This window comes from Rhipicephalus sanguineus, chromosome 1, assembly GCF_013339695.2.
Source record: "Rhipicephalus sanguineus isolate Rsan-2018 chromosome 1, BIME_Rsan_1.4, whole genome shotgun sequence".
Lineage (NCBI taxonomy): Eukaryota > Metazoa > Arthropoda > Arachnida > Ixodida > Ixodidae > Rhipicephalus > Rhipicephalus sanguineus.
The window spans coordinates 254,080,713-254,108,126 of NC_051176.1; the positions used below are offsets into that span (position 1 = coordinate 254,080,713).

At 49.6% G+C, this 27,414-nt stretch overlaps 1 protein-coding gene and 1 long non-coding RNA gene across 2 annotated transcripts in view; one reads left to right on the forward strand and one right to left on the reverse strand.

Moving 5' to 3' along the window:
- Positions 1–27,414, forward strand: part of LOC119378007 (protein APCDD1) — a 203,153-nt gene that overhangs the window by 11,926 nt on the left and 163,813 nt on the right. The gene's annotated exons all lie outside the window — the stretch shown is intronic.
- Positions 20,855–21,474, reverse strand: LOC125756531 (uncharacterized). Its single transcript, XR_007414577.1, has 2 exons — positions 20,994–21,474; positions 20,855–20,939 (listed from the first exon to the last, which is right to left on the reverse strand). It is a non-coding gene; the product is annotated as an uncharacterized LOC125756531 (long non-coding RNA).

Genomic DNA, 27,414 nt, shown 5'->3' on the forward strand with positions numbered 1-27,414 from the left:
CAGCGATATCCGGCCCCATCATCATCGTGCTTCGTTTCGCTTGTCATTATGTTCACTCGCCCGGTCTCACACACACGCACAAAGGTAAAGGTTTCCGCCCTCTTCAACAGTACTTTTATGACAACAGTGTACCCACTACGTGTTTGTAAGAGAATGCGCGCACTAATATGTATGCCCTTTGTAATGGGTGGCATGCTTTAAACCAGCAGCAGTTACGCGCGTAGTACCTTTTCGAAGTTGCGATACACCCACTACGTGTTCGTAAGGGAATACGTGCAGTAATGTGTGTGCCTTTTGTAATGGGTGGTCGGCTTTAAACCACCAACTCGTTATGCAGTTCACATGGTGTGACGCCCGATGGCAATATACGCTTGTACCCCGTTTTACTGCGATATTACATCTCGTGCTGTGGCACCTGTACGCAGGACGCGTATGTTTGTGAAGCATTAAAGTTAATTTCAGTGCAGTTCCAAGCAATGGAGTGGCTCTGTGGTAGAACACCTGCTTGCCACGCAGATGGCCTGGGTTAGATTCTCACTCGAACCGATGATTTTTTTTTATTTTATACAAGATGCTTTTTCGCTCACAACCAACGACACCGACGCCGACACCGACACCTGAATTTCTGCGGAACAAGCTCTTGAACGCTATCGCGTTAAAGTATGCTCTTGTAGTACTTAGTCTCGACGTCCCTAGCTTTTATGGGAGCGCTCGGCGGCTGCGAGCGCTCATAGAACGAGGATCACGTGTGCGCTCGCAGCTCGCGCTCAGCAGCCGCTGGCAGCTGGCACTTGCGGCCAGGCATTGACGGAATAAAGATGACCGCTGGTCTGTCTCGGTGTCTTCCCTGAGGGGGTTCCGGGTTAGCCGCAGCCCGAAACCCTACACCTCTAAAAGCCGAGTTGCTTACGGCGCCAAACTACAAAGCTCTGAGTCTGCTCAACAAGCTCTTGAGTCTAATTCGGTGCCGACCTTGTTGCCATTGGTCCACTTACGTCTCGTTCATTAAGTTCCCATTCTTCTCCTTAGCAGCAGGCACTTAACCACAATGGTATATTTAGAAATCACTGCAGAGACACCAAAGATACATTGTCTTTCGAAAGTCAGTGAACATCTGTGGTCAGCGTACATTGGCTGCGATTGAACGCTTTGTACATAACGGACTTCTGTAAAATACATCTCGGACAAGTTTCCGTTTTGTTACAGGGGCGTAGCCAGAAATTTTTTTTCGGGGGGGGGGGGGGGGGGGGTTCGACCATACATGTTCGTGCGTGCGTTTGTATGTGCGCGTGTATATATGCGCAAGCAAAACTGAAAATATTCAGGGGGGGGGTTTGAACCTCCCAACCCCCCTCCCCTGGCTACGCCCCTGATCTCGAACATTGCTAAGGTAATGAATCCTATAATGAGACCTAACGTGCGAAGCTTGACATGACCTTTATTGCACGAATATTATAATAATATATATACATATAATGTGGGGCGTTTGTTACGCGCTTCTTATGTGTAAGCCTTAAAGAAGGCGATATTGTCAGCCTGTGCCTTCTTGTTACGGGTTTTTGACGCAGTTGAACGACGTCGAGGCCAGTCCGTGTAGGTCTCGGGTTCGAGACATTTCAGGTGCCGATCCATAACCGCCATTCTGGACGTCACGTTTGCGAGCACCGATGAGCTCGTCTTAAAAAGCATCTTCTACGCGTCAACCGCCCACGAATCTTTCACGCTGGCGGCACGGTGTCGTTGGCCGCAACCCCTGGGCTTTCACACGCCAGTGTCCTTCCTTTTAGTATCCACGGCAGCGGGTGCTTGTGGTGCGGCGCTCACCTCGTAAACGTCCGTCACTTCTGTTGTCCCGGACTCCTGGACTTCCAGACGTGGTGTCTTAGCCTTGGGTGGTTCGTCTTTAATGCCGACGTCATCGCTGGACGCGACCGCGCTTCGCCTCTTGAAGCTCCCTCCGGTTCTCGTCGCGTCACCGGGGACGACCTCCTGGACTACAGAGGCCTTCGTCGCCGTCTTCCGGGAAAGATGTCGCGCGTAGGCTTCCGGTGATGCGGAGTTAACGGCAGCACCATTGCAGACTCGCCGTCGCGCATTCATCGTGGTGACCTGACGACGGCGTCTCACGACAGCCATCTTTCTGTCCGAGATGGTTTTGCGAACGGCTGTTTCGAACCCCTTGCTCAAGACCCAATTGAGGGCCCAGCCACGAGGCGTGGTCGTTGCTTCTAAGCAACCGCGATGTCGTTTTGACGCCGGCGTCTGTAGTCGACGCCACGACCGCTTCGTGAGTCTTTCTAGCGCCGTCGTAGAACCGCCTGTGCTCTTCCAGGAAACTTTTCGTAGTTTCCCAGGGATGGCAGAGCTCCGCGTTGTAGCGGCAGGTTTGCCGGAACGGCGGTCTGCTCTTACTTGCAAGAGTCCGCTTCTTCCATTTGGTCGTGGGAGCGACACCGAAGACCCGTAGAACGATCCATCGTCCGAGCAAGCGGCTGCGTTCCAGGCCACGCGAGTGGTGCCTCGCGGGGAATTGCTTGCTTGCTTAAACCTTTCTTCTTGGCTCATACCCACTACGGGGGATTGGCCATGAAATCCGGCGTTTGTTATGCACTTCTCCTCATCTGTACATTATCCTGATCATCATTATTCGTTTGTCTCTCCGTCCTAATCGTTGCTGTGTGTGTGCCTCTACCACGCATTGCTTGCATTGCTGCACCAGCTTGCATTGCTGCACCAGCCGCTCGCTCTCGGAGTCCGTGAATTGAGCCGTTGATCAAGATATCGGTCGACTCTTACGTCAGCATTCAATAAACAACCTTTACAATTGGTGGAGGTGCTGTGACTTTAAAACACCTTCGATTACCTTTCTATGCCCCTGTAACTTCGATCCCGTACACTGCCGTCTACCATGCCTCAAGATGCCGCCCAGCAAAACGTTTCCTCCCGCACCGACCGCATGTCCCGGTGTCCCTCGTCTCCGCGAGCCACCTGTCTTCACTGGCGCGGAATGGGCAGTGAAGTGGAGGACTGGCTCGCGATTTACGAGTGCGTGATACTAACCAATAAATGGGACGAGGCAGGAAAACTGAGCAACTTGGTGTTCTATACCTCGCGCATGTGGCAAGCCTTTGGTACATCAATCACGCATCAGATTTTCCGACGCGGTCCGATTTTAAGACCGCCATTATCGACCAGTTTGGCCACCCTGCCATTCGCAAGCTGCAAGCAGAACAGCGTTTACGCGAACGAGCTCGGCAGGCCGGTGAATCTTTCACAAGTAATATAGAACACATCCTCTGCTTGTGCAATAAAGCCAGCGCGACTATGTTGGAATCTGGTAAGATCAGAAATGTTATGAAAGGCATCACCGACCGATGCCTTCACCCTGCTGCTCGCCGAAACCCTCGCACTGTGGCAGAGGTAATAACGCTGTGCCAAAGCTACGAGGAGCTGCGCCGGCAGCGGTGAATTACCCATCACCCTCCATCGCGTGACGCAGATCTGCCTGGCTTGTCGGCCATTTCTGGACTACTCGGCGTTGCTCGCAGAAGTTACAAGACATTCGTGCGCGAGTAAATAGCAAGCAGTTCTCTCTGCTGGCCTTTGCTCACTCACGTTCAACAGCCGTCAACCACACTTCTGCATCCCCTCCGCCGAGCGATTGAGCAGGAAATCGCGGAGGGCATGTCTGGATACCACCAGCACCATCCGGCGCCTGCGCCACTGAGTTACGCTCAAGTTGTCGCCAGGCCGCCCTAAGCAATCCCTGTGGCTGCCCCACTTGGTTACGCCGAAGCTGTCGCTAGACCTCCGTCCTTTGAAGCGGGTGTGCCGCCTACATTCACCGACGTCATCCCATGCCCCGACTGCAGCCCACCATGCAGTCATATCAGCAGCCGCCACGCACATCGTGTCCTGCGACATGAGTGGGACCTTCCCCAGCGAACCGACGGGGAACTTCCGACAACCTCCCCATCTGCTTTGCGTGCGGTTACGCCGGTCCCGTCGCACGTTATTGCATCGCGTGCAGCCGCCTCGAGCCACATTACCCGTCATAAGCCAGTCAAGCCGCCCGTCTTAGACCCACCACCGTTATGTCACCGACGTCAAGCCCATCTACATCTACCCGCCGTTCACTGTCTCCACGACTCCGCTCACTGTAGCCGATGCGGCCACGTTCGGTCGCACGAGACCAGGAAAACTAGTCGTCGCAGTCCACGAGGCAAGGGCTGCGACGCTGTCGAACTGTGAAACCCCTGAGCGAAACCCATCGAACGTAATAGACGTGTTTGTAGACGGTATTCGCGCATCTGCCCTTGTAGACACTGGAGCTGTCGTATTTGTTATAGACGCAAAACTGAGCCGTTTACTACGAAAAGTGACGACGCCACTTTCCGGGCTGCCCCTCCGTACAGCTAGCGTCCAAAGTATTTATCTTACAGCAATATTCACAGCCAGCGTCATCATTCAGGACGCTCTGCGCGCCGTCAAATTCATAATTTCTGCATGATCTCACAACGTCATCCTGCAATAGGATTTGCTCTCCCGCCACGATGCCGTCATTCATTGTGCACCAGCCGAACTAGAACTCTCGCCGTTTTCAGATTTGACTCCGGCAGACAGACCGTCGGTTCCGAACAAGCTACTCGTCAAAGACGATACCACAGTGCCTCCAAACTCGTCAACGGCTATGTCAGTCATGCGTGGGTATCTCCGACACCGTTGCACTCTTTTCGCCATATGACCGCGTTTACGCTTGGAAAGGCTTTTTGCAACTGTGCAAGTCACTCAGGGCAGCACCGCTATTTTCGTTAGCAACCCGTCCCCATACATTTTTACGTTGCTGCGAGGCGAATGTCTCGGCAGAGTGGGACCTCTCGAAGACGCTCAAGTTACGGGCGCACCCGATGACACGCACTATCCCAGTTCCAGTACGCTCAATGCTGTTTCCACGCCTGATTCGTCACTCCCTGATGTATTTGGATCCTCCATTGCTGACAACCTTACGCCGGTCCAGAGTTTCCAGCTTCTGTGCCTGTTGGAAAAATTTCTTTCTTTTTTCGGTATTACGCAAACTTCCCTCGGCTGTACGTCCACTGTTACGCATCGCATCGACACTGGCGCCCAACAGCCATTGCGGCAACGTCCATATCGCGTATCTCCCGCAGAACGTCGTCTAATTAACGAGCAAGTCGACGACGTGCTTCGGCGCGATGTTATTAACCCTTCAAACAGCCCCTGGGCGTCTCGTGTCGTTCTTATGGCGAAGAAGGACTGTTCTGTATACGGTTCTGTGTGGACTACCGACGACTAAACAAGGTCACTCGTAAGGACGTTTATCCACTACAGCGAATAGACGACGCCATTGACAGCCTGCAAGGAGCAGAATTCTTTTCATCCCTCGATTTGCGCTCAGCTTACTGGCAAGTACCCATGGCTGATGACGCTCAACCGAAGACAGGCTTTGTCACGCCCGGCAGCATGTACGAATTCAACGTCATGCCGTTGGGCTGTGTAATGCGCCCGCAACCTTTGAGCGCATGATGGATACCGTTCTGCGCAACTTGAAATGGCACACGTGCTTGTCCTACCTCGACGACGGCGTCGTTTTCGCTCCGGACTTCTCCACGCATCTTCAACGACTGCAGCATGTTTTGACGCGTTTGAGTAACGCCGGCCTACGAGTGAATCTGAAGAAGCACCGATTCGCAGCACGGCAGCTGACAATACTAGGCTACGTCGTGTACAAGGACGGAATTCTCCCCTATCCAGCCAAGCTTCGGACCGTGGCTGAGTTCCTTAAACGTACGTCCGTCAAAGAACTGAGAGCATAGGCGGAGGGTTTTCATTTTACCGGAGGGGGCGGGGACTTGCTCTTCCAGGTTTCTCCCGCACTCTTCCCATATATATATATATATAATATATATATATATATATTATATATATATATATATATATATATATATATATATAGAGAGAGAGAGAGAGGGGGGAGGGAGAGAGAGAGAGAGAGTCCAACTTACAAATTGAAGAACTTAATGTAACTTTAGTCTCTTAGGTGCTGACACCGCGATATCATTATGAAGATCTGTAAGTGGGAGACTCCAGATTTATTTTTGAATTTACACAAATACATCGATCCACCTCGTAACTCTTGACTCAAAGCGAAAAAGGCTGCATAGGTTGCTACTCGTTGACTGCGTCGCGTAAAATCGATTCCCGCAATGCGTGGGACGTGCCGAATTTTTTTTATTAATAGGCTTTACTTTGTGAAAACATGCACCAAACAGGAGAGCTAACGCTGGCACGGGAAGCTTTAATTGTGCCAGTGAATTTAATTCAAGATGGTCGAAAGTAATTCTCAGATGGTAGCAAGTACCATTTGCTACCAAATACAATTTGCTACCACTACACCTTGTGCGAAGCTGCGGTTACGAATCTTTCCGCCAAAGGTTGTTTTCTGGACGAGTAATGGAGTTGCTCATTGGTGACCGAACTTGTAGTAATACCCTTTACTGATAAATAAAAAATGCTTACCATCTTGTCTCGGCACATTTATAGGTAGGCATGTCGAAGGGTACCAATTTGTAGGCAGCGAAGAAATTACCCGTTTTTTATTGGCGAGTAAGTTGGGGGAAACATTTACCGACTGACTGTGTCGGGATTTCTTTGTATTCTCAGTAGCATTTTTTAGTGTTCTCAAAACCATTCACTACGGGGTTCAAGGCAATTAGAGCGCAGCTCATAGGCGTCCGTTCTTGCGTTGAGCGGCATTGCCGTTGGCGTCGGCGGCGTAACCGATAGCGCGAACGAGGACGAAAGAGAGCGAACGCGGAGTCTTTCTTTATCACGAGATACTGGCCTATAACCTCGCTTTCTTCCTACGTCGCGCGCGCTGGCCTCTCGGTCGGAGCTCGTGCGCATGCAGGGCTGGTATACGTGCACTGCGGTTGGCTTCGCTTGTCGTAACGGGGCTGCCGGCGTTTCACTTGGTTCGCGGCGCCTGCAATGCACAGAGTAGTATGCGTAGCACTAGAGCGCTGGCAGTTTCTGCGGCAATATGTAACGAGTGTTACATTGTTACAACTGCGGATAGTCAAAACTTCAAACACAGCTGGCGTTGCCCGAACACGAAGCTGTGCTCAGCGAAATTAGGCAGTATCGTATCGTCGGTGAATTTTTTAGCTTGTCATAGCTAAGTCGTCGCTTCAGTAGTTCATCAACACAACACATTCTGCACGGACAAATCCGTTTGAGGGGCATTTTCCACTGAATGTTCGACTTGTCACTGGCCCATGAGCGGAACTTTAAAAGCCTGAAAATGAAAAAGAAGCTGCATAAACAGCCACCTGTGAAATAACTGCCAGACAGGACGGCCAACAGTATGCTGTCAATGGACGGGGACCTAAGCCAAGCTCTTAAAAAATATCCTGGGCCGGCGCCAATGGGGGCTCTGCCCCCCGTACTCTCCGCCTATGACAGAGTTTCGTAGGACTGTGTTCATAGTTTCGACTATTCATTCGGAACTTCGCTAATATCATATCGTCGCTGACTAAGCTCCTCGGAAAGTAACGGGACTCTGAATTCGTGGTCGTCAGAGTGCGACGACGCGTTCGCAAAGCTCCGTCGTTTATTGGCCTCTCCTCCTATACTACGCCACTACGACCCTACGGCCCCTTCAGAGGTACACACGGACGCTAGCGTGTTTGCCTCGGCATATTAATCATCATCAGGAGCAAAACCATCAACAAAGCGAACAGCTGCGTAGGTTCGCGTGTTGCCTTCCTCCTATCTTCCTTTCTTCTTCCTCCTCCCGAAAGAGTAGGCAGGCGTTGTGCCCCTCTAGGTGGCAGTTGCCAGCTTGCTCCCTCCCTCTTTCTCTGCGTCCTTGTGTTTCTATACGTATGCAAATAAATAAATAAATAAATAAATAAATAAATAAATAAATAAATAAATAAATAAATACGGATGTGTAGTGGGTACTTCACTGATTGACAAAAGGAAGAATTATGGCGTAGTGGGCACTTCGCAACTGTACTTGCAGTAGGCATTGTAGGATAGTTTGAAATGGCTAATGCTACGCGTACAGACGTTCCCTTTCTTGCGGCAGGGTGAGGTGTCCACCGATAAGCGAAGCGAGGCTACCGATTGGGAAGGCGATGCGAACGGGGCCGATCACGCTATCGTGTTCTACTCTTGAGGCGAAGCTCAAGCGTCCTCCAACTTTTTGAGCATGATCAGAAAACGCTGCCGATCGGTAGTCGAAGCTCCTGAGAACACGTGAGGCAACGTTATAGTGTAGCACGGAGCCTGGAATTTACAATTAATTTTCAAAGTCAGCTAGAAATCGCTCGCTCTTCTCTCGACAAATGATGCCATAATCCGAAACGGCCGCGTCATAAACTCAAGGTCCACGGCCATTCACCGATTTAAGTATCGTGAGCTGCATAGTTGCCGCGGCCGCCGCGGGATGCCGCGACGTGCCCGCGTCACTCTACAGTGCTAGAATTACACACGTATAGAATTACACCAGCGCGGTCGCGATCACACTGAAAGTACGCCGCGCATTCAAAGAAAAAAAAGAAAAGAAAGTGCTCAAGGTCATGACGAACGGACGTAGCTCCTTTCCTCCTCGTCATCCCCCCTCCCCTACCCTGCGTAGCTTTCAGCGCGCTCGATGGTACGAAAGGAGAGAGAAAGCGCTTAAAGCGTACGACAAACCCCTGCAACTCCGCTCGTATACTTGACGGATTCTGAAAATTTTCGCGGCAGTCGATTCTTGAGACAATAACCTCCTTTAATGAAGTATCTCGTTGAATACTTGAAAAAGTGTTGCAGGGCACCTTAAGGATAATGTGCGGAAATTTAACTCTGCCGTGGAACTAACATGACGATTTTACGAAAACAAGAGTTTAATTTCTTAAGTGCTTTCTTTCACGTCAGCTATTGTTAGGTTTGTATATTCACGATTGTTACCCGTCTAAATATCCACACCCTTAGTATTTCCGATCTTTCTCGCCCATCGCAATATTTAGATGCGATATAAATAGGGTAGATGTTATGCTACTCCATTTTTCCCCCCATAGTGCGTTATTTTGCGATTCGCAATTTCATAATAATGAACACGAAGACTTCTCGAGCCCCAACTTTGCACCGAACTTATGTTCGCTCCTATGTATACGGTACATCACCTTTTGCCGCAGCACTACAGTGAACAGACTAGAACAGATACCTTCTCGTGAGGTGCGAATATCTCGATTTCTTTCTCGTTCATCGCCCGAAATAGATCTCTATCTCGACCTGCTTGCAAAGCCGCGGCTTAGCTTGGATGGGCGCAGTCAGAACAGCGCTCTCTTATCCCCCACGACCTGAGACATAGTGAAGCGGAGTGATTTCTCGTTATCGCGCCGCCTACAGAAAGACACCGAGAACGCGTGCAACTGCAGGTATACGCGCGTCCGTAATGTGCCGGAGAAACCAATGAGCCTTACCAACGACCACGGCCTTGTACAGCTCATCGGCTTCTTGAGACGCTATACGCATCGATGCCGCGTGTCGGCGGATGGCTCTTTTACACGCGTATCGCATTTGGTAAGTGCGAACGAGTTACAGTCGGTACGTGTCGGAAAGCAAGATTGCGGGTTGCGTGGGAACATTCGAAAATCACGTACGAACGTAAGGCTCATCAGTCTCTATCTCTCTCTGAATTTTAGACCACCACCTCGCCTAATGCCTGGAAGCTTATTCTCGCTGTTCCGTTTTATTCTTCCCCCTCACCAGCCCACTTGTTTTCTTTTTTTCCTAGGCTTCCTGCTTTTCATTTTCTCGGCGCCGAAGATAAATGACCCGCGTGTGAAAGTGTTAGAGTCTGACACCACCGTTGTCTCCCCCAACGAGACCGCATATTACGCCGCTACCGCGCAGCTCCCTTGCGACCAAGCACAAAATGAAAGAGTACACCGAGCGCCTCAGCTGGACCAGCATGTGGATGGCTCCTCCTGTTGTGACAGCTGTTATATGGAGGCAGCGAGGATGGTTATCGACCAACTTGCTGAAGCTCGTCTTTCCGCAGCACCGACTCTACCTCCCAATCCGACATGGTGCGGTCAAATATTTCCGCTATTTTTTTTCCGGTGCCACCTTCGCATGGCGCTCTTTTTCTTGTTCCTTTTTTTTTTGCTGTAATGAATGCCCACGTAGCGTTATGCGACACGATGCTGCTTGCTTGCTGATGTGATGGCTAGCGCGAAAAGTTATATTCCTTAGCGTTGCTTATGTATTTTAACGCGTTTCCTTTTTATCATTCTTCTTGCAGCTGGCGCATCACATGTCCAGAGCCAAAAAAAAAAGAAAACATAATAAGTAAAGGCGAGACGAGCTTTTACTAATACCCTTTCGCCAACGATTCTTAAGGCAGCTAAACACACAAAATTTGGGAGCATCACGAATGAGTTCAGTATTGTCGATGAAATTGAATGGTTGAAGTAATGGTTAGAAAGTGCGTTAATTATGGATGGCACATTCTTCAAGAAACGGTGCAAAAGGTGCAATTGTTTGCTTTCTGTCCTCAAGATAGCTCTTTCGTAATGTATTCAGTAATGTTTTTCTCATGTTTCCGTAATGTTTTCGTAATCTGGGCGGCACTCCGTTTGCCGTCGCATACGCATTTTCCCCCTGTATTCTTTGCTAGAAACACAAGAAGTAATCTGGCAAGCGGTGCGAACGGCAAAAGGATGGACAACATCAGTTTCATTCGGAGATGTGCCGAGTATATACTGATCTCTGTCTACACATATCATGAACACATAGTTTCCTCGACGCGCATCACACACAGGCTTCACCCTCGTGACGCAGACAGCTAATAGCTTCAGGCGATGCGGGTGGCTGCGTCGTTACTACTGCTATATACCTCGCTAACCGAAACGTGCTTCTCGTCCTTGAGATTCCTACACTGAGTGGAGTCCGGCGTTTATTTCTTCTTCCTATGCCTCACTTTCATTCTCTTCGTTTCGCGCATGTTTCCAGCAGCGGTTTTATAAACGCCTTGCCCTCCGCTGGAATCTCTACATTGTTCACATTTCCGGATGTGAACAATGTAGTAGGCGAGACCGATGACATTGTCCTCTGCTAGCAAGAAGTCTGAGTGTAATAAGGCTAAGTGAGCACGGTATTTCGTTTATGTTTTCAGCCGTGCACCCGGAAATGCGTGAGCGTAATACTTTGCGGACATGATTTTCGCCGCGTGATCTGCGCACAGGGGTTGTTCGCTCGCATGGCGCAGACCGAATGAGGACCCCTTTAATACCGGTGTCAACACGGGGCTCGATGCGGATCAGGAGCTGCTACACGGTCAAATTTAATCACGATCATGCCCGATCGGGATCAAGACGATCGCGATCGGCGCATCGCGATCTGGCCCCGTGATCGCGATTTGACTGACGTCTGCACCAAACTCAATCCTGGTTAGGCTGTACCATGTAGTAGCGACCAACTTGTTGATCACGATAAAGAAATCCGATCCGGATAGACTCCGATCGCGATCAAAAATGCCCGTGCGACACCGGTATACGACACTGTCACTTTCACACGATCACTTGAGGTTCATAATTCACTATAAGTTCACTCCTACATCTCTTCTTTTTATGCGGTCTATGAATTCTGCGTCATCGTAAATGTTCTTGTACAATCAAGATTGTAGTTTTTTTTTTTTTCATTGTGCGCTAACAACCTCAGAAAGCAGGGGTCGCATTCACAAAGTTTTGCGCTCTTACATGATGTTCGCCACTGGACAGCTGGCTTCGCTAATGACGTGTCGAGCATCCAGATTGGTGGAAAATATCTCTTACAAGCAATTCTAGCCTAAGACAGTTTTATGGATACAGGCCTATAACATTTCCTGAGAGCCTCAGCGCGCGCGCACACACACGAGGACATAATGAAAAGTGAGAAGCTGATAAATGTAATACGCACTGCCGCTGCTGTCGACAACTGCATATTTTTTTGTTTATGCACTGCATGAAGCAACAACAACTACAACCAGCAGCATGGACGGCGCAACAATTAAAATGACGTACGATGTCACAATACGAGATCACAATTAGCACCAAGGTCAGCATGATCTGCATTTCAACCCGCCCAAATCCGTGGCGTCCCAACTTTCCGTTAAACACGGCATCCACCATCCGTCAAGGTGCCTCGAAAAATGAAGCCTCGGAGTTTTCTATCTCTTTTTATTGCGATAGCAATTATATGGACAGTCTCGGCTGGTTTTTGCCGGTGCCGTCGCCGCCGTCATGTACCGTATTTGTATAAGTATATATATATATATATATATAATATATATATATATAAAAGTCCCAAAGAAAAATAATTCAGAAAAATGCTGCCGGAGCGCGGAATCGAACCAGCGACCTCTCGCTCCGCAACGCGTGGCGCAAACCACTACGCCACAAAGCGCAGATCCTTCAGGTAGCTAACGGCGAGCGTTATATACACACCCTTTGCCGCTGGCAGGACTCAGAGACGGTAGGCGCTTATAAGCGTTTCTTTATTACCAGCGAGATGGCGCGAGGAGCGCAACGGGTGCATTTATATGTCGTCGGCCAGCTCGCTCGCTTCTTCTAACATTTGCGCAGGGAGAACCTTGCCCTTCCGCTGTCTGCTCGCGCGGTAGTTGCTGCCGGGGGGTAGATGTTTCTGCAGCGTAGCAGCGCGTCCATCACGGGCCGCTTTTCTTGCTATCGCATTCATTGCTTCGCCCTTGCGTTTAAACTGTTACTTTTTTGTCTTTATGCGTACGTAATACCATAAACGCTTTCTAGTTCGTGTTTTGCAGCCTCTACATTGTGCGGGACCTCGGGAGAAGATCGAGTCATGCGGGTTCGGCAGGCGGGGAAACATTTACGGCCGATTACCACTGTACAGCCACGAACGAATACGGGTTGCTACACAATTTACAACACAGCACCGGGGTCGTAAATCAGGGCCTGTTCTCACGATTGGTTTATTGCCAGGTAAGGCACCGCTTATAAGTGACTTCACTGTGCACCCCGTGTGAAAAACTGAATGGCGTCACTGACTGTACGAGTGTTTTTTTTTTTTTTTTGGAAAAACTGGAAATGATTATTTACGTGGCAGGAACTTATAGCGCCGCTACGCGATCCTGGTAAGACAGATATGCCCATTACTGCGTTGTTCTGTCAGCTCCTTTATTCGTTTTTCTATGTTCACTATGTCACGCATTAGAGAGTGAAGTGGATCAAGGAAAACGCCAAAACAGCAGGCGGGGATATTGATATTTGCAGCAAACAGCGAAGAAAATCGGTATTCGCTGAAACATGCATATAAAAAAAAATTGAGGAAATTCGGATGCATGTTAAGAGATTCTTCAGAAAGTTAGCCAATTACATTTCGCAACCAAGTCAGACAGCATGGGGACTGTGCTGAATCAGTTGAATGAAGAGCATAAATGCATCCAATAGTTCTAGGAGGGCACACAAAGCAGTTAAAAATTAAAGGGAGAAAACGTTCGGTACAATTTCGGCCGAGGTTTCTGTAGTGAGTCTTACTATAGTGAATAATTTCAAAGGCGCGAAACAGACGCGCACGAAGAACACATAGGCTTGTACGGGCGCTACAAATACGACAGGGCAATATAATGCAAGTGGCTGCTCAGAATACTGCTTTTACGCATGTGCCTATGCGTTCTGAATGCCGAGGACCCAATCCAAGGCTCTTAGCCCCGCGAACTACAATCTCGGAAATCTACAGAATCCGTTTAAGCGTAAGGAAAACAACTTAAGATGTATGCAAGTGAACGGCATATATAGTGTCAACGCAAAGAACACGGGGACGATGAATAACATCCTATTGAGGAGCACCGTGTGCGCGGCAGAATAGGCGATCGCCGGTTCACTTCAATACTGTTTACCGCTCCGCGTTCTCACGCGAACTAATTATGCAAATTTGTAAATAAAGAGAGGGCGAAAGGAAGGCGGCGAGCCAGGAGTTCGTTGCGAAGCGCAAGAAGCAGCTTGCGTTCGACGTCAACACGGGCAGCGAACTGTTCATGTCGCGAACACGGCGTATAACGTGGTTTTCTGTAACGGCAGCAGCAGAAAAATAAGAAAAAGTGTCCTCGAGCCTCGCAGCAATACACGCCCTCCAAACTTCGGTACCCGATGCGAGGCTCTCTTCGACGCTCGGAATTCGCGCACTACCCCACAGTTATTTTTGCTCCTTCTCGCCAGCTGTTTCTCGTAATTAAAGTGTCCTTTTCCCCCCCGCCGGCGCGGCCCCTTTTCTTTTCCCCGGGAGTTTCAATCGAAAACACGCTCGGCCAAGCTCTTCGATTCTCGCGCGCGCGAGGAGCCCATGGAGCCGCGTGCAAGGCCGGCTTCGGATAAAGAAGAACGGCCTGACTGAGCCGAGAAAAGATAGAGAAAGCCGGAGCAGCGGCTGCTGCGAGGAGCGAGCGCGTCGGCGGGCGTCGCGACGAGTAATTAGCCGGAGCACTAAGAGCCAGCTTCCGTGACGGCACGACGAATGGGCCTGATTGACCCGCAGCAGCGGCAGCAGCGGACCTGCCTGCCGTCCTCGGTTTTAATTCGCTCATATGCGACGAGCGTTCGTGAGCTCGCCGCGTGCTGCCGCGCCGCGCGCGAGATCGGGACAGCTCTTAATTTCTCTCCACTTACACGCGGCTAACGTGCGCGGAGATTGGTGGCGTTTAATTTGCATTCCCGTTTACACTCCTAATGTTGGGCCGTAATGACGGCGGCGCAGAAGCAGCAGCAGCTGCTGCTGCAGCGCTTCCCACCGCTTTTACGCACGCTTATCGCGAGCTCTCGGCGCGGCCGGGAAAGGGGCATGCGCTTTTCCTTCCAAAAGTTCTAACGCCAGCCGCAGTACTGCCGCTGCCGTTCCACGGCTTGTCTGCGCTCCCTTGGAAGCTGAGCGCGTTCTGTTATCCTGAAACCGAATGGAAACTGTCGCCGTTCAATGGGCCCGTTTTCGTGCTCCGGCCTCCCATTTTTCTTTTAACAAGGAGCGGAGAAGCCTTTCTTTAAACGAAATCACTTTAAATCACGTTCACTGAAACTATTAAAGGCTTTATCTCCGCTGTAAAATCTACATGGTAAACCTTGGGTATAGGATTTCTCTATATTTTACCTGTTCAGCGGCTGAGATTGGCACCAGCCGCTGCGCAAAGCAGCGCGTTCGTATACCGCCGGAATACTTTGATCACTTCTTGCGCTACCTTGACCATGACAGGTTACCAGTGCATATAAGTCACTTCAAATTTGGGATGCTGGGCTGAGCACGGGAAACCGCCCATCTCTCGTTTTGGTTTGGGAAAGGCAAAGGGCGCCCAGCGTCAAAAGTTTACCGGACACGAGATTTTCGAAAAAGTTAAATTCCCACGTAACTTGAGAACATTGCCTCTAATTAGAAGGTCTAGCCTGCATTTTATGCGGCAATTATTCAGTAAATTAGGAGCGTCACGCATTAACACAAAATTTAAAAAGATTTTCATTTGGCGTGGAGCCCATGTCCCGTAACCTTTGATCGCCTGGTGCGCGTTCGGACGTGTGTTTTTTTAATACGAACAGAAAAAAAAGAGAGCTCGTTCGCATATATACTTAATCGTAATCGGCTGATTAACTGATAATGCATCGCGCTGCTAAGATCGAAGACGCGGGTTGAATCCCGACCACGGCAGCCGCATTTCGATCGGGGCAAAACGTAAGAACACCCGTGTACTTAGATTTATGGTCACGTTAAGAAGGCTCAGGTGGTCGAAAATAATCCACAGTCCCCCATCACAGCGTGCATCACAATCATATCGTGGTTTTGGCACGTACAACTATAGCAGTTATAATTACAAAGTGATGAGGTGACGAAACTTTCAGCTATTGGCTATAGTTGGTGAACAACCAGTTCCTGATTGCAACGTGTGTAGGGCGCTTTTTTTTTTCTTTCCGAAAGAACCTGTTATAGATGCGGATGGTCCCTTAGATCAGCCTGGGCCCTTCTTAAGATGCCTCAAAGCACGATGATCCTAGAAATATCCATAGGCTAGTGACAATATGTTCAAGTCACTTCTTTCCCTCCGCAAAACCCCGATATTATTACTATTATTATTATTCTTTCTTTCCTAACACCACAGAGTACCTACTGCATGCGCCTACTTAATCAACCGTCGCTGCAATGCGCATACTCGGGAAACGGAAAAGCGATGGGCGCACGCACCGCACTATAATAGCGGGGAACTGATTTCACGAAAGGTTTAGACAGCGGGGTCACTCGTGGACCCCGCTGAAGAGGCATAAAAATGCAGATGCTTTCTGTGTGCTCGAATAACAAAAACCTTCAGAGGAAAAGAATCAGTGCAAGAGCGAGCGGCGGAAAACTACGCCTAAAAGTAAGTTCACTCTCTATGCTGCAAAAACTAAGCAATACATAAAAAAATAAAGGTAGAAAACAAACACTACATCTGAGCCAGCCAGGGGCCCAGGGTAAGCTACTTATTTTTTTGAGCGGCATGCCATCAGGTCGAGAGAGGAAGCAGAGAATGCACATGAACAAATATATATATATATATATATATATATATATATATATATATATATATATATATATATATAACGGAAGAGGATAGAAGCGAGAGGGTCGAGCACATAAGCCTCTGCTTCCACGAGGCTATTACCCTGGGGTACTTATCGTGTTTCTGTGTTGCCCTTCGGCGGTCCTCCAATAATAAGCTTCCCTCCACCCTCGTGGCCCGAATCGCGTCATCTGAGGTCGTTTGTTGCTAAGAGATCGAGCAGCCTCCTTGTCATAGCCGTCGTCCGATGCTTAGTATAACGTTCATAGAGGCAGGGGTGCTGTTTGGCATGCAGAAATAAATAACGAGGAGACACATGCAAAGTAGTGAAGGGAAGGATGACGAGAAAATAAAGGAATTAATGATCGCATACTGCGAACGGCACTGATGATCGAGAAAGCGGGTCCGCCGATCGAAGTTGGTCGTTCGTGATTCGCACATCGGTTCAGGTATGAAGAAATATTCACAAAAAATTTAGAGCCCTTCCGCTATGTCAAGATGGAAGACGAGCGAAACTGTTTGTTTTGATTAATTACATTTAAAATTTTCTTTCTTGACATAGCCATTTCACTAGAAACGTCATCAGTTTCCCCTTGATATCATAGAACCACTGCCGTGGGTCAAGCGACGCATGCACATGCACGGAAGGCGTGGCAACACCAGCCTTTTTTCGACGACATTTTAGAGCGCAGCTCTTAGGCGCCCATTCCTGCGTTGAGCGGCGTCGCCGTCGTCGTCGGCGTAACCGATAGAGCGAACGAGGGCGAAAGAGAGCGAACGCGGAGCACAGCGAGCCGCTGTGCTGGCGTCTGCAATGCCTCGTGCCTGCTCGCGCTTCTTGTGACAGCGCAACGCATGCCTCTCGCGCACGGGCACGAGAAAGTGGGTTGACCTGCCAGGCTTGCGAGAAGAAGACGTGCGATGCATCGAAGGGACACTTTGCGTGTGGAACGCTCTAATGGGCTCTTAGATTTTGCATCTGCAATTCCGGGCACAAGTTCGCCCATAATAAACAAGTTTTAGAGCGCAGCTCTTAGGCGCCCGTGCCTGCGTTGAGTGGCGTCGGCGTCATCGTAAGCGGCAGAGCGAACGAGGACGAAAGAGAGCGAATGCGGAGCGCAGCGGAGGATGAAAGACTGCGATAGCGAGGAGAGCTCGAGAAGGGAACGACAGGGGCGAGACGACAGGTTCCGCGGCGGCCACACGCGGCGCCACAGTAGTGCGCGCCGTCGTGCGGTCGCCGATGGCATCATCACTAATACGTGGCGAGGGCGTGCACCGATACCACACATGGAAATAAAGCGCTGCATGAAGGGAAGCTTGTCTGCGGCGGCTGTTGTGGAACGCGCCCACGCGCTGCCTTTCCTGGTCTCCCGGTTAGCGAGGCAGTCGCGCCTCACCTTATAAAATCGGAACACCTAAACAGCTGCGCTCAGAAGTGGCATTAGGCAGCATCGTAATCGTCGGTGAATTTTTTGGGGGGTGCTCCGGTACGGGGGTACGCGTAGTCGTTGGTGGTGGAGAACCGGGGCACAACTCCCTTAAATTACGCCACAGTTGGTCACGCACGCCAGAGACGGTGGAAGGTGTTCGGCAAACCACAGACGATTGCACACGCGGTAGGGGTACCGAAAGGGATTTTCGACCAACTCCCGTTGAAATCTTGCAGGGAGGTGCTCGTCTGTGTTGCAGCCAACTCGCCGACAGGCACTTTCAGCTTCGCGATACTGAGGACACTGAGGATCCTGGCGGACAATGCGTTTGCGCTGCCGCTGGCGCACTGTACGGGTGCGCGGCGTGGTCACGCCATCTCTCGGAAGCGGTGCGAAAACCGCACGCGGATGCACCGTCGGGCTAGACTGCATGCGCGCCGTAACTAGACAGGTCGTGGCGGATGGTGCGGGGCGGATTTCCTGCCGCTTGAGAGAGATAGCGTGACCACGTCGCGTGGATGGTGTGTTTCTGTCAACATCTCGGACACATTTTTTCCCCCGGATCCCAGCCATAGACAGCCTCGCTGTAAAAAATCACGCTTTCTTTTACAAAGTTGTCGTGCCTTAGGCACGACAACAACGACGCAATGATAACACGGGTCACTGAGATATGACGACGACTACATGATGGCAATGCTTCGTTCGTTCGCATCTTCACATTATCACGTGGAATTGTTGGAGTCGTAACGCGTGCAGAGGAAGTCGGAAGCTCGTAAATACTGCTCACCATAGATAAGAGTAAGAGAAATTATTTTTGAATGACGCTTAGTCCCAGTAGTCGCTTAGTCCAGCTTTTTTTTTTAGTGAACCATTAAATTTAATGAATGAAAGGCTCACTTCCATCCATTGTTTTTTTTCTTCTCTCGTTTTAGCCTCTTTTTTTTTACAAGGTTTGCTATTTCTTTTAAATTTAACTTCCACTGCTGACAGAAATCAAGTTCCCCGAAACTTACAGCGTCAGCGTATCTCTTGCGCGGTAACTTGGGCCTCGCATTCGAAGACGTTTTTATTGGGATATTAGTCGTATTTACACCGCCTTCCTCTATATTTGGCCAATGGCAGAAATTGCGAGAGCCTTATTGCCTGCTCCTTAGCTCTCGCATACTACACGCGACGACTGCGGCTAAAATGATGTCCGTGTGCAGGGCTACTGAGCTGCTGCGGCTAATGATCCCAGAGCTAATCTTGTACACATACACTAATACACGAGAACGTGAGCACGGCTGCCGCGTTAGCCTAATTGGCAAAGCACCGCGCGTGTAATGCGGAATGTGCACAGATTCGGCTCCCACATGCGTCAAGTTTCTTTCTGTAGTGTTTCTCTACTTTCGCTTTCCTTTACCTTATTTCTACATTTCTGTTACAACAGTGCATTTCCGTTGTGCCTTCTTTATAGCCAATTTCTCTGTTCCGCATGATTGACTGACATAAAAACCTTTCGATCATATTATTTTCGCTCAGGAGCCTCAACAGCGCCACACGCGAATGATATGACGCGCGTTTCGGCAAAACGAACGATTCGATGGGAGTAGGAATGATCGTCTAAAAGAAGCACATAAGCAAGTCTAAATCAGCTAGGACGGTAGACAACCTAGCGACCATTCCGGAAAATGCACCTTCGTCAAGGCGGACACATCAACCTTGATAATGAAAAATCGCCCAGCTCATAGAGTTTCCTACAATATTTACTAGAGGGAACCCTGGCGCTGCAATCGTTCAGCCACCATGGAATGATGGGTAGTACACGGATTTGCGTAATATTTGTGCTTGCGGCTTCGAACGCACTTGTGGCTTTGTTTATTGTTGTGGTTTGGCGTTTGTTTCGGATAAAAAAAAATGATCGTTGTGAACTTTGTGAGCAAATTTGAATTGGTGAGCCTAAAAAAGGTCAAGGTAGTGAAGTTGAACTGCTGAACGTTTGCTGAACTTCGCCTTGCGACAAAGCGGCCGCAGGCCACACGGAGCCACACGAAGCAGAAAAAATGAAGCTTAGACAAATCCATGTATTGCCCATCATTCCCATATTCGCTGAAGCAGGCCGAAGCGCCATGCGTTGCAGCTCCCACTAGCGCCAGGTTTCCCTCTAGTGCATTATTAGGAAACTTTACGGCCCAGCTATCAGAAGAAGCAAGAAAGAGGCCGCCCACCTTAAGCGCACAGTGCGCTTGCTCACAATAAACGTTTATTCTCTCTCTCTCTTTTTGTCGTTTTACGGGCCGAAACTGCGACATGGTTACGAGTCAGGCCGCAGTGGGGAACTCAGGATTAATGTGGCAAGAACCCATGGCACCTTGGGTTCTTTAGCGTGCACCGAAATTTAAGCCCCATATGGGGTGTTCTTTCGATTTCTCCACCATCGAAGTGTAATCCCCATGGCCGGGAATCGAACCCGTGCCCTCGAGCGTAGCAGCGCGACACTTTACGTGCGAAGCTACCACGGCGGGTGCTTTCATAATACACTTTGCGTGGTTTAAACAAGAGAGACATATCGCTTCTTATAGTTGGAAATTTTAATGTAGCAGACAAGCGCTGACAGACGTGCTGCAACGGCTCTCAGCCAGCAACCACGTGGTTGCTGGCTAAGAGCCAGCATCGTAGCCCACAATGTGCACACAACTAAAAACTTTACACATAGGCGTCGATCCACAAGCATGACTTGGCTCAAAGCGAAAAAAAAAAATAATAAAATGCGGCATAGGCAGCTACTCGTCATGGCTTCGCATGAATTCGATTCCCTGAATGCGTGAGATCTTTATTATTCTTTAGTCTTCATTCATCAGATACCCCGCAGCGCCCGAAGGCGTTATAGCAGGGGGGTTACATCAATAAATGAAGTACATCTTCGTTCGCACACATAATACAACTTAGTTCACACATAAATAACTGAAATACACCTTCGTTCACACACATAATACAACTTTGTTCACACATAAATACATCTTCGTTCAGGTTACAGCACGGGATTACAGCATTGAATAAAATACATCTTCGTTCCCACTATGTACTTGCTTTTCAGTTAGCCTGTTCCACTGTTTAATTCTTGTAGGAAAAAAAGAAATGGCACACATGTTCGTTTTAGCTGGGTATTCCAGGATTTTGCAACTATGACCAAAACTTTTGAAGTGTAATGAGGTTTGTGTAGATAAATTTCTCTTTTAATTCCAGTTTTATTATAGTAAATCAAAAAAAGAAATTTTAATCTCTGTTTATGGCGGTGGTCAGAAAGACACTCCCATCCTAGCTCAGCCTTCTTGCAGTGCTGCTCTCCCTCCTTCCGTACCATCCCAAGACGAACCTGGCAGCACGATTTTGTATTTTTTCAAGAGCAGCAATGAAGGTTACATCGGCGGGGTCCCACACGACACAACCGTATTCTAAGATCTGTAGGTCTGATACAAGAAGTGTATACCATACGTTTCAAATTGACATACCAACATCGCAAGGTTTCTTTGAATGAAATTTAAAGCCTTACCAGCTTTGGCTATGAGAGTGTCCACCTGAGGCCTCCATGAACATTCAGATGACAGTAGCACGCCTAGGTACTTTATATGCACTATCTTGTTTCAACTGTACATTGTTTCTGTACATCCTTTCTTTACAAGACTCACCAGCTGACAAGAGCTAACACGAGGCCGCTCCAGTCGTTCAAACAGAATGGAATATTAAATAATTAAAAATCCTGCGCTAATGTCATTCTTGTGTAGGTCGTGGTGTAGTTCTAAATCCTGCGCTTAGTGCAGCTCCACTACCGTGAAACCTGAGAAAGTACGTGGCACGGGCAACCCAGCGGTTCCCTTGGCAATCGCGCGCTTGCGAGGCGGTGGCGCCCTCTCTACCGCGGCGCGGGTATCAGCCGGATGTTTCAGAATGGGTTTTCGCGATTTTAGGTAAATTATACCGATTAATTATTCGTTATTTCTGTAGTTTATAATATTTTAGACCTTGTTAGTTTATTTTGCTCTAGTTGTGAGCGTTGTTAGCCTCGTTTTAGGCCTGTATTGACCACTGCGTGACCATGCGACATGAGACAGTGGATGGACGACAAGCCGGGCCGCTTAGGTGCTACGCATTTAGAAGTTCGATGTAGGCATGTGGTCCCAGAACTCCTTAGAAAGCTCTGCTACATTGCCGCTCGAGTTGCTAAACATGCCTCGACAACGCTGCCTGCTACACTGTTGGATTGTATGTGTGGTTTAGCTTGCTCTCATCTTTTCTGCCTGTCTCTCCACCCCCTGGTTAACTCCCTGCTTTTGTTCACCTACTTTTTTTTCTTCTCTGTCTGTCATGGAATTGAAGTTTCATAGTTGGTAACGATGAGCAGTTGTTCCTTCAAATTCCTTTCTCCCTCGCCGGCCCGTTCTGTTTCGGTCCCTGTGTCATCTCACGGTAGTACTTAGGAGTAGGCTCGAATTATAACAAACCATAATTAATAGCACTTTTGTCCGAAGAGCATGAACACTAAACGCTCAAACTGCAGTTATTGCGCAATATCGCGCTAGAGGCTTAAAAAGCGCTTGCATCGCACCAATGGCCAATCTATGCCTATGTAAGGGGTCTGGGGGCAGATGTAGACAAATAGAGACACCAATGCGCGTCGTCCGCAAGGCCTCTGCGGGCTGCGTACTTGAGTGCCACTGTAACGGTTCGAATGTGTCTATAACTTGTCTCTATAACGGTTCCGCGGCAACCTAAACCAATTACAGGGACCACGTACACGTTTAAGAGAAAGCGAGGAACCAGCGGACCGTGGTCATTATTTACATGTGGAATTCGGTCGAGTGAAATACATTCGTTTGATCCAATGCCAACCGCTATCTCTGCTCAGGCGATATATCTGCAGAATCGCGCCAGAAATCTTGGTTATAAGAGACAGCGGAAGAGATGGCCAGTACTTTGTTTCTGTTAGCTCCGAAACTGCTCGCTTCCTATATATCGGGGTCGCCCGTTTCGTGAATAAAACAGCACCGAACGGCTCATCTTCATTCCGTATCGCGTGCGGGTGCCCAGCTAAGGCCGGGACAAAGAAGGAAGATTGGCCATGGGGCTCTTATGTCTACTGCGGTCGTCTCCCGACGGAAATTATTTCTCCGCTCAAAAACTTTGCTCTCCCAGTAGAGATCTGCTCTTTTCTGTTTCTCCTTTGAAATCCCGACAGTATATGCATGTAAGCCCTGCATGTGCTGCGTTGTCGTCATGCGGCCTTGGTGGATGGAGCTCCGGACAAACTTAAGCGGGAAGATAGAGGAGGCTCTTCATCGAGCCTTGTGTACACGTAGGATTTCGTGGAGCCCCTCAAGGGTTTCCAGCGTCTCTCAGAAGCGGAGATAAAAAAAAAGGAACTACATATAGCTTCGCTGCTCTGTTTCTGGAACTGAACGGGGCTCAACGCCGTGCGCGAAGTCGTGGGATCGGCCCAGCCGATGATTTTTGTGTCGTCGAGCACGGGGTTCGAATGAGCACGGACGGCAGCCGTGGTCTGGGCGTTTCTTATTAATTTAATAACGTCCCCGGGGTAGTTCTCATCTTGAGCTGCGCCGCTTTGCTTTCTCTTCTCGGATGATCTTGGGAAAGCACAACTTTAAACGGGCTTCTCTATAAACCTGTCCCCTGGACTTTCTCTACATCATTATTATTTCTTGTGCTCCCTTGATCCCGCGCGCGCGCGTTGCCAATTTTTGCTGCGCCTGAGAGCACGCGCGGACACCAGAGAGCGGAAGAAGCAAAAAATAATAAAACACAAAGAGTGCCTCGGCGGGTCGTGTTCCCTTTCACTTTCCCCGCCTGTGTTTACTTTCGGTTGCCACGATTTGTTTTCTTCTTGTTCTCTTCGGTGTCTCTTTAGGACTGAGCTCCGCTTGGAACGCACGCACGCACAGCCGAGCACGCAGAAGCACATACGGGCCGACTCAGCCAGCCAAGGGAATGAGGAGCTTTATGAAGTTGCACGCCAAGCCCAGGACAGCAGCGATGGTGGACACACGCGCCACGCGAAGAGCGAGACCTCCGGTGGAATCCATCTGTGTGTGCGTGCGCCCGGGCGCCTTCTCCTCTGCACAGGGCCCGCACAATTGGCCCTTGGAACATTCTTTACCGGATCGTCCTGGCTGGCTGGCTGGCTGGCTGGCTGCCTTAGCCGCCTCGCGGTGTCGTTTTCGGCCGCGCAGCGACGAGCGGCAGCCGCCGCTCTCACGGGCCGCCCTTTGTCGCATTCTTTCTCGCGGGGCTCTGGCCCCCTGGTCCCTCTCTCCGGGTCCTGGCGTCGTCGTCTTCCTTTAACTCGATTCTGTTTTTCTCGTCGCCGTTGGCTTTTTATTCTTTGCCGGGGCGCTACGTCTCTCTTCGTAACCAGCACGGTGGTGTCCGCGTCGCCGTCGGCTCGCGCACTTGTGGCGAGGGTCTCGCAGCCAGCCCGGGATGCGTCTGCGTCGCGAATTCGAGAACGACGAGCTTGCGAGAAGGGAAGGCGGAACGACAGCCGGAACGATCCAAAGCGGCCAGACAGATGGGCCAAGGAAACAAGTCCGGAAAACTCGCGTGGAACGTGCTTTCCTCACGGCGCGATCAATAAAAGTTTCGTTTTATTTTCCTTCCAAACGACCGTTTGCTTTCTCTATTCCCTTCAGGCGGCCGGTTTGTTGTGCTTTCCTTTAATGGGGATGCCCGGCTTTGTGGCAGTCGGTCCTCGCTCGCGCGGCCTTTGTTTCACAACGGACTCTTCAGCCACCCGCACCCGTTCGTCGCCTTGGGGCCTCGCTGGCGGCGAAAATAGCGAAGCCAGGCGCCGCGCCGCTTTTTGATAGGGCTGGCGCGAGCATCCAGAGGCAACGCGACACCGCTCCTTCTGCTGCTGCTCGTCCGGCACTGGCCCCGTTGTCCGGCACGGCGCGCTGTCTCTCGTATTTCGGCCGAACGAGGTGAGGGGCACAATGCTTAGAAATTCGGCCCCACATGTGAAAGCCCTGCTGCTTCCAAGTCCATCTTCTCCTTTCCCGCTGCTGACGCGCTCTTTTCGTGTCCCGCGTCGTCCTGTTTTCCATCACGCCAACGACGAGTCTTTGCAAGCGTCCAGTGACATTCTAATGCAAGCTGGCGGCAACTTCGTTTTGTGCGTTTGTGTAAATGTACTAACGCTAAGGTTTCTGACTCTCCTTTCAGGCGTTATGCTTCCAGCCTCACTTCAAGAAGAGAAAAAAGAAAATAAAAAGAAAGAAAGAAGAAGATTCGCCAAAATTCGCTCCGAAAACCATCCGTCCTCACTGAGTGTAGGCATGTTCAATGTTATCCGTTCGGTACAACTTCGCAATTTTGAAATTCGATTTTGCCCCGAATAACTGGAGCGATGGTCAGCGCACAGAGCGCAACGAAATTGTAGACTCACTCGTGCTTATGTATATCGCAGAAGTCATTCGGCTGTTTCCTTTAATTCTTAATTCAAAATCGGGCGTCCAGAAATTAATTCAAGACCAGCATCCAGAATGCCAGTAGGAAGGCACCTGTCCATGAATGCGAGCGAGCCAACGACAGCAGAGTCAGCTATGAGACCGCTAACTTTTGCTTGTCAGGTCGTAGCTCGCGTGATGTGTCTCGGCGGCTATGTCAGCAACATGGATCGTTGCATTTAACCAAGGTCACCAAAGGTCACGCATGTGATTTAGGTATCAAGTGAAAGCAACGGCAGAAAGTAGGCAAGGGCTGTCCTGCGCTATGAAAACGGGTGAAGGGAATAGAATGTGATAGAAGGAGAAAATAAAATTCGATGAAATGTTTGCCCGTGTTTGCACGGTCAAGTTGTCGATTTGAGAGACAACAAGTCAACAACATGTTGAGTCCTCCGTGCAACGTGAGTATAATTGTAGTTCTAACCTACGTCAGATTTGTGTCACCACAGTAGTCACGATCCATGCCTAGTCGAAGCGTGTGTCAAAGGTACGTCACCATTTAAACAGCGGTGTTTTAGCCTTTTAGTATTGGACAGAAGAACAACGAGCATCATGGGAGCAGTCATGACAGCGGCGCCGGGTCTGATCCATGCGTACATGGACTGTATCGAGGAGGCGGCGGCTTTATCGAAAATCTCAATGCTGCATGCACCTGATGAGCGACATCAGACTTCGACAGAAAGGGACACTTCATCGGTACCTCATGAACTGACGGACGAAGAAAGACAAGTTGTCGGCATGGTCAACACCCTAGTGAGTGCTATTCGTGTGCTGCTGAGCAAGATGCAGACACCGATAGCTCGAAGCGCGTTGCAACTGCTGGACACCATCACTCCAGTTCTCGGACGCCTCCAGTAGTCTGTTCCATGAGAACACCAGCAGCACCACCATGGCTTCACCGTCGACAAGATTTTGGTTGCACGGGACCGCGCATACAAGTTACATGAAGCAACGAATACGCTGCTCTATAGTTTCAGCAACGGGACTGACTGTGATGTCAAGCGCAGAACTGCCGTTACGTCGACGCCAGCAGTGACTCTTCTCTCCTCCTCTCTCTCACTTTATTCCCCCTCCCCCCTTCCCCAGTGCAGGGTAGCCTACCCGGCTCAGCCCGGTTAACCTCCCTGCCTTTTTTTCATCCTTATTCTCTCTCTCTCTCTCAAAACCGCGAAACTGCCAGTCGATAGTAAGAGTAAATACTCCTTGAGAAAATTGTCGAGTTGGTTACTAACATCATCAAGCATGATTGTGGCCCTATCACATGGGCGCATTTTACGGGTGGAAAAAGTGGGTGGTTGGGTTGTTCATGTCCATGCGTGTGTTTGGGTTGCTTGCCCACAGACAAAAACATAGCGCAAAGTATGCCCCCACCCCCCTTCTCTGAAAGTCGAGCGAGCGCTGTAGGCAGCAGCACACTGGCAAATACGACTAAACAACAGGTAAGACCAAGTTTTTTTTGCAATAAGGCAAACATTCTTACTGCGCAACTCTATCTTCCGGTTAACCTCCTTCCGTATAACATTTATCTCTCGCTTTGACTTGCGCATATGCAACGCTCACAGCCACCCAAATGTGGCCATTAAACCAGCTATGCGTTGAAATAGAGCGTATGGAAAAGAAGAAAATAATACACTATACCACCAAGGGGGCATTTTATGCTCGCATCTACTTCGGGACGCGGGATGGAGAGCGGTCGTTTCGGCGCTCTCTGTGTGTCTTTCTCAAGCAACCAAAATATAAGTAAGGTCAAGGTATAAGGCTTACTTAATGATCGTCAGTACGAGCGGACGCTTGCGCTTTATAATAGTTCTTTGCTTTGCTCGAACAAGTTAGCTATATGGTCTGTCTCAAGTTTGTCTTGATCGAAGAACAATCG